A 7,664-nucleotide genomic window follows, 5' to 3' on the forward strand; every position below is an offset into this window, starting at 1 on the left:
CTAATTCCCTCTTAAAGGAGTCCCAGTCACACTCTTCAATAAGTAGAAGTTCGTCCCTTATTGTGCACATTGGTGCTCATATTATCACTCAATATAATTAATCAAATGTCTAGTAGCGCAAATGTAAGGTCTTTATCCACGTGAATAAAAAAAAAGAATCCTCCAAACTGAGCTATAGCAGCGGACGTGCTTTCTGGTCATGATGATGAGATATGCTCTCAATTCAAGGGACAGCCCTCGCTCACAGTTGTATCAAAAACCTTGACTTCCTTCATTGAAAGGCGCACATAATCAAAGCAGGCGTTTCACCCTTTGAGCTCTGTTTTGGTGTTGCTTTCAAATACTATTAAATTCTACCTGGATTTGAGAGAGCGGAACAAAGCGCGAGCCGGCGTGCCCTTGGGACTGCAATTAGAGGAAGAGTTGAGCGGCGCCGAACATCGCAAAGTTTGAGAGAGAGAAACGTTGAAGGGTAGACTGAAAGAGGAAACGTCAAGACCAGATATAAAAACATGATGCAATTTAGATTCCTCAGTCTGAAAACATAAAAAGGGTTTTCATCATTGTGTGCATATATAGGCGTGTTTTGTGACATGCGTTGACGCCAGTTTGGCCTGGGCTATATATAAAGTTGACCATAGAAAATCATCAGAATTCAGGTCATCATCATCAGGTCATTTCATTCTCAAGTCTGACCTGCACAGGACTGACCTGGATGGTGAAATGCTCAGGATTTCACAGTTAAATTTGTACTTTTAGAATCTCCAACTGAGGCAACGATTGATTCTTCTAATGTATGTTGACCCATTTGTTTGCCATTTTGCTGAGCAGAAAACCAAACAAAGCACCATCATCGGACGTGTTTTAAAGCTACACAGTTGATTTAGAAACTAAGAAAACATGAGCATCACTACATGAACAACATCTCTTCCTCACAAGCTGTGAGAGTTCGTACAGTCCAGGTTTTAATCTCCACGCCGGGCGTCTGCGATATGTGCGTGATCTCGTTCCATAAATCTTTCAGCCTCCGATAACTGCAGTGAGCTGCTGGGCAGAGAGGGGTGGTGGGCTGTGTGGGTTTTCTAACGCTGTGAAGGTAATGCAGCTGGTGTTTCCCCCAGTCAGGCCCAGACTCCAGCATGGGGCATTTCTTCAAGCTGGGACAATTGATCTGCAGGGTGCCAATTATGGTGATTGACACCTTTATTCGAGCGAGGAAGAGCCAAGAGGGTGGACAGAAAGGAGACCAGATGGGTGGCCTTACTTGCAGTTGCAGGGTCCAGGCACACAGAGGGGCAGCTGGAAGAAAAGAAGGAGGCAATATGGCTGACCAGCAACAAGAAATTATGAGTCACTGTTTCTACGTGACGGTGACTGTCAGTGGAGATTTGGAAGGTTCCAGTGTCTTAAGTGCTGTTGCCTAAATGTGTTTACAAGCCTTTCACTTTGATGTTAGGGGCTCACTGAGCAAGTCAGTCACTGGCCACGTATGGAGCGAGCCATCCATTGACACCTCTGGCCTTGCTTTATCACATTTTAACTTGAAAATAGTTAAGTAACCATGACCCGATTCAGAGAGAAAAGCAGAGGAAAGCATGAGGAACTTCAATATCCTCAGTGATTTATGTATTTATTTGTATTGGTCAGAGATCCCCAGATTTGAAGAAAAAAATCTGGCGTTGATGTAAGCACATCGCAGACACAAAGATTCAGCACTGATTGAGAAGCACGTCCACCAGGCCACAAATCTCGCATGATCACGTGATAAAACATAGTGGAAACGTCACAACCAGTGTGTGCACCAGATGATATTTGGTTTTTCATGGAAGAATCCCAAAATAAATCCCTCAATAACTGACAGGAAGACATCTGCTACTCACACACACCTCGCACAGATGCATGTCAAACGCTAATGTCGTTGCGCCACATGCATTCGAGTCAACACCGTCTCACAATGTAGTTTCCATTGTCTTCACCATATATGTGTATTTCTTCTGTTCTGCTGTTAAAACTATACAGTGTGTGAGCTGTTATTGGCATTAGTCACCGTCTAAGCAAAAGATAATAAAAATAGTGATACCCACACACTTCAATGAAGGTAAAACAGTTATTCTAATGTGTACTGAACACCATCTCCGCTGTGTGTAATTGTGGTGGTAAATTTGAATGTCAACAACAGGCCCCACTGATGAACAGCAAGGTCCAAAATGCTGGATAATTGAAAGAATTAATGCAAAAATGGGTGGGTTGGTTGCTATATGCCCACTTGGTGCTTCACAATGGTTTAATGGTCTCAACATCAAACAGCAGATCATTTCCAGATCAGCACTCTGAAGCTGTTTGTTGTGAATCAACAACTGAACCGAGTGTGTGTGTGTGTGTGTGTGTGGACGCTGCTAAACTTTAGGAATGTGTCCTTCTCTCTCTCTCTCCATTGCCGCTACCATACCCGCCTCCTCGCTGCGCCCCCTCCCATTTCCCCTCCAAAGCTGCTCAGCCGCCCATCAGGGGGGCCTCTTTACTAATTAGGGTCACTAATTAGGGGTTGGCCGGGGCAGAGACCCCTCCACACCTGCGTGGTCATGTGACAGTCAGAGAGGTGCGCAGGGTCGGAGGTCATGTACTCCGGAGGGGAGGGGGGTAATGGGGAGGAATTGGATTAGCAGGCTGGGAGGTGGTGGAGAAAGCGGCAAAATGAAGCCATAACACACGCAGCAGTCAATAGAATAGCATTTCTGGATGAACTTTGCTGCCGAACAAATTCTACTTCATGTGTTCTCATCATTGGAAACCAACTTTTGGGTTTGAAATTGGTGAGTAACCTGTGTGAAATGGCCTCTGAAATAGTGGGAGGGTCTTCAGGTCAGAGGTTAATTGTCAGGTGACAGCTCTCGTGGGCTAAGTGACGGCTGCTTGTTTTGACACGATTCATTCAAGAATTGGACATAAATCTCTCTTTTACAGCGGCGTTTCTCACATCCAGACTTTTTTTTTTTTAAGTAGCGTGTTAGTCACGGAACAGAGTTCAGAACTTTCTCAAAGGTCATATGACTCATTCAAATAAAGGCAGAGTTTCAGCCACAAAGAAATGTTTTCATCATTTTATTGGGACAAATATGCCCTGGATATGTTGGCACCACAGCCTCATGGTTCTTCTTCAATCGAGATCCAACTCTCAGTAGAGGCTAAACGCTAGCAGGAGAAGCCAGTAGCATTCATTTAAGTCAGACATGGTAGCTACATAATAGTTGTGGACTCTGAATCCTTGCTCAGTGTCACAGTCATTGCCACCATTGAAGGTGTTCAAAAGAAGAGTAGAAACAACAAGACGAGAGTATATCAGAGGGACAACTCACACAGAGGAATGTGAAGACCAAAACGGAGACAATGGACACGTTGGTTGAAGTGGAGGAACCCAGTAAAAGAAGCAGAGGAAGACAACCAATGAGGTTCATGGACTTGGTTTAATGAGCACGCGAAAAGCTGATGTGAGAGATTAGTCATTCATATAGCATGGGGTGGAGGGATGGGGGGTGAATGCTGCAGCCTCACTGCTAGATGAACCTTCAGCTGCAGCGAATTGAACTGATTCCGTGCAGTGTTTGTATGTTCTGCTTGTGCATGATGCTTGTTAGTCTGGACATTGCTGTGTCCTCCAGTCTGAACCCACACTGAGGTCAACGGTCGACTCTAACTTAATGAGTGAGTGGTTGTCTATAGGGTTCAGTCTCAATCTACAGCAAAAACAATGACAGCATCATTTTGTTTTTAGCTTTTAATATTGTGGTCTAGCCTACGCAGCTAGAAGGTTGCCGGTTCGTTGCGGGGTCAGACCGGTGGAGTTTGCATGATGGTCCATGACTGGTTCTCTGGTTTCCTCCCTCAGTCCAGACATGCTCGATACATGTGTGTGAATGGTGTGTGTGCCTTGTGATGGACTATTTAGCTATTTTTTTATTTAGCATGCAACATGACTATTAAACTTTTGAATTTGCCAATGAGCACAATGGCAAACTACTGATTTTCAGTTTTCTGTATTAATAGATACCCAGTTTTTTTTCCGTTTGAAGAGAAAGAGGCAGTTCATCGCATCCCTAGTGGTATAGGGAGCCTAAGTCTCTGTCCCTTCCCTTCGGACCATGGGACTTAAGCTCAGAAAAAAAAAATGAATGGAAGTCTATGGGGAGATCGAAGTTGTTTTCTGGTCCACTTTGCCTCATGCCCTGGATCACACATAACTCAATTTAAATGATGTATAATGACATGAGTTTCATCTTCGTATGTCGTGCAATTTTTGATTTATTTGTTTGTGAAAGTACATCATTATTTGGACGACAAATCAACCGTTGCATATTTGACGTCACGGCAGATTCCAACTGCTCTAAATTTTGATGTAGGTCGAATACAGCGCTCTCACAGCATTAAAATTAAAATGTATCTTTCAAATTCACAGACATCATATGAGATCTATATTTCAAGCTAGATCGGAAAATAACTCCCCATTGACTCCCGTTCATATTTTTTGTTAACTGAGGTCCCATGAGGTGGGAATAGATGGGCGTGACCACCTTCTCAATGTTTGAAAGAATCCAGAGGTTACGATTGCTGAAAACTAGCGTCATGATAAAGCGTAATAAAACAACATGATAGACTGTTGAAATAGCAAAACAGTATCTTGACGAGGCCTAATCCCCCTTCAGAAAATTTGCCACAGACTTAAATATCTCACAGGAAAAGGCAGTTGCTATTTGCAGCGTAATGCAAACACATGATAAAAGAATCATTTCAAACCTTGTTACAGCTAATGCTATGTTGGCAGTTCTCCAGGATACCCTGTACTGTGTTTCTAATTTAGTCACAGGAAAAAAATCAAATCAAATCAAACAACAGCTGAGCTTTTTTTGTTGATGGACTGCCAAACAACCTTGCACTTTTAGATTATGAAAATGTCTCAAAAAAGCCTTGTGGCTCGTCTGTGAACATCAGAATCAAGGCTGTGCTCCGGTAGCGACACGCTAACAAAAAGAGAAGAATGAGCGTCAGACAATTGTTGTCTTACTATTGCAACATAAACAACATCACACTGGCTTCTGTTCCCATTTTCTGCCTCTGATTGAACTCTCTGAATTGGCTTTCTGTGTGTTGTTGTATTCTGACCTTTTCCCTAAACAGCGCTAACCCAGCAGCGCCGACTCCTATTATCCAGTTGAAATGTCTCGTACGCCTGTTTTCCTCGTCCGAAGTCTTTACACTATTTGTCGCTTGCGCAGTTGAAGGACATTTGATCCGCACTGTTGCACTCAACTCCCACATATTTGCATCACCTCTGCTACAATTACAACCATCCTGCTTGTTCTTGGCGTCAGTGTTATTTCAACAGAGGGTGGGTGTAGTTTGCTCTTGGACGGCACAATGGCTTGGTAAAACCTGACCTTGGATATAAAGCTGATTTTGTGGAGGAACCTCTTTCCTGCTCACGTCTGTCGATTACGTCGCCTGGTTTTCAGATACTGATCGCACCTCAAGGACGCACAATGGCACCGTCCATTCTCTCCCGGACCAAAAAGCTTCCAGCGCCTTCTTGTCAGTAGCCTCAACAAACAATCCAGAAACCTTGAGCTTTTCTGAATTTAACTACTTGCTTGGCTTTTATCTCCCAGAACTTAAAAGTAGAGCGCTAATGGACAGCAAAGTGCTCCCTCGTCTAATGAAGCAAAGGCGCTGAAAGTTTCTCCTATTTTGATTCACGGGCGAAGCATTCAAGGCGAATGCTAAGGCAATATCTAATTACACACTAATCTGCAGTGAGTGAGGAGAAGATGGTATTTAGAGTTTCACCAGCGCCAGAGTGCATTTGGGGGAAAAAGGCTGAGGTGAAGACGATCGAAGTGCAGCGTCTAAAGAAATCATTGAAGAAGCAAGAGCAAAGATGCTACTTTGAAATCTGTATAAAACTATAAAAGAGTGTGTGTTCGTCCTTGCAAGTCAGTCATCTCAGTCTTAAGTGTCTCATTGAACACACTCGCTCTCGTGCCAATACATTTCCGAGGCTGTCTGCGTCTTTCACTTGGTGCCGCTGCTCTTGACTCCTTTCATTTTGTTGACTTCTTTGAATATTGTCTTTCTTTGTTGTTTCAGCTGAATATTTTTAGTTACGATTGATATGTTGTGACTCTTTCACCTGATACTCTCATCTCATTTGTTACCTTGGGGGTTGATTTAAAAAATGTATATTTCTGTGGACGATATAAAATCCAAACCTCAACCATCATACTCAGTCACACCCACATATTCGAACTGGGCTGATTCTTTTTTTATTAATTTATTGCAGACTAAAGTAATGGATTGATACAAGTAACACAGACCAACTTTCTGTTTTCGCGACCGCTTTCGGACTGTGTGCAGGGAGGCAACTGGATGCCCATATGTGGCCTTCCTCCTTACTGGTGCTTGGTTGTTTGTGGGGTTTTATATAGCAAATGGCTTATGAGAGCGAGCGAAAGCAGCCCTAACCTCCAGCTGTTAGTCCACTTGATACCTGGAGCACGTCCACACTGATGTCAAATAATAAAATGAGTGATTTATTCGTGATTAACTGAAACAAAAAACAATCTACTTAAGAAATTGAGCCCTACCCCAAGTTGTAACCCAAAATGTTAACCACTAGAGCTTTTTTTTTTTTTTGAGCCACAATACCGACTTGCATGGACGCAGCAGATGCCACACAAGTTTAAAGAGGATGTGGACAAGTGCATCAGCAGGTACATGGGGTTCTGATGTGCAAAGCTGAGTCCAGCAGGAGGCGGTGGAGCAGATCCGAGCTATGTCTTTACAAGCAGAGCAGGTGAACAGCAGGGTCCTGAGTCGAACAAGAAACAAAGAACAATGTACAGACAGAGAAACGTTGGGGCACAAGCAGTGCTTCACATCTACTATCTTGGCGTATTATTCAGTCTCACGTCACCAAGTATTGCAAGCTCAAAATCTGACAGTGTCTAGTAGACAGGGTAGTTTGTCTTTATCATCGCTGTGTCTTCCCATCGCCATTAGATATTCAATGTTTTCCATCCCTTGACTTCAGTTTGATACGTCATGTTCTTTTATTAAACTGAACACCATGTCAAGGTAGATGCAAACATGAACTTTATCACTACGTCTGATGGGCCGAACAATAAATCTGTTGAAAGTAATTGTTGAAATATATTTTCCTTTTCTCCCTTACTGTCTTACTTCTAACATCAAAGGGAAAAATAGTCACCATCTGTGGAATTTTGTGGTCTTATAGTCCATGCTGTCCACTAACAATTGGTCCTGTCTCCTCTACAGCTATTCAGCAACGACCATCCCACTTTAAAATCCCAAAGAAGTCCATGTCAGTGAAGTTGTTGTGGTGCCCTTCACTCCTCGTGTTTGCCTCTTGTTCCGTTCTTCCGTTCCAACAACCAAAAAAATGACCTCAGTGTTGCTTTTATTTTGACATGGAAGAGTGGAGTAAGTGGACTCCATGAATGGCGTTGTCCAAACAATGTAACAGAACCAAATGTCTTAGCTACGCCTGTTTTAAAAAGCTACACTTCAGTCATTGTTAAGGTGACATTTCATCATGCTGTCTCTTAAATATGCATGATAGGACACTTTTAAATGAATTATTTACTGAACTAATA

The sequence above is a fragment of the Synchiropus splendidus genome, chromosome 3 (genome assembly GCF_027744825.2).
Source record: "Synchiropus splendidus isolate RoL2022-P1 chromosome 3, RoL_Sspl_1.0, whole genome shotgun sequence".
Lineage (NCBI taxonomy): Eukaryota > Metazoa > Chordata > Actinopteri > Syngnathiformes > Callionymidae > Synchiropus > Synchiropus splendidus.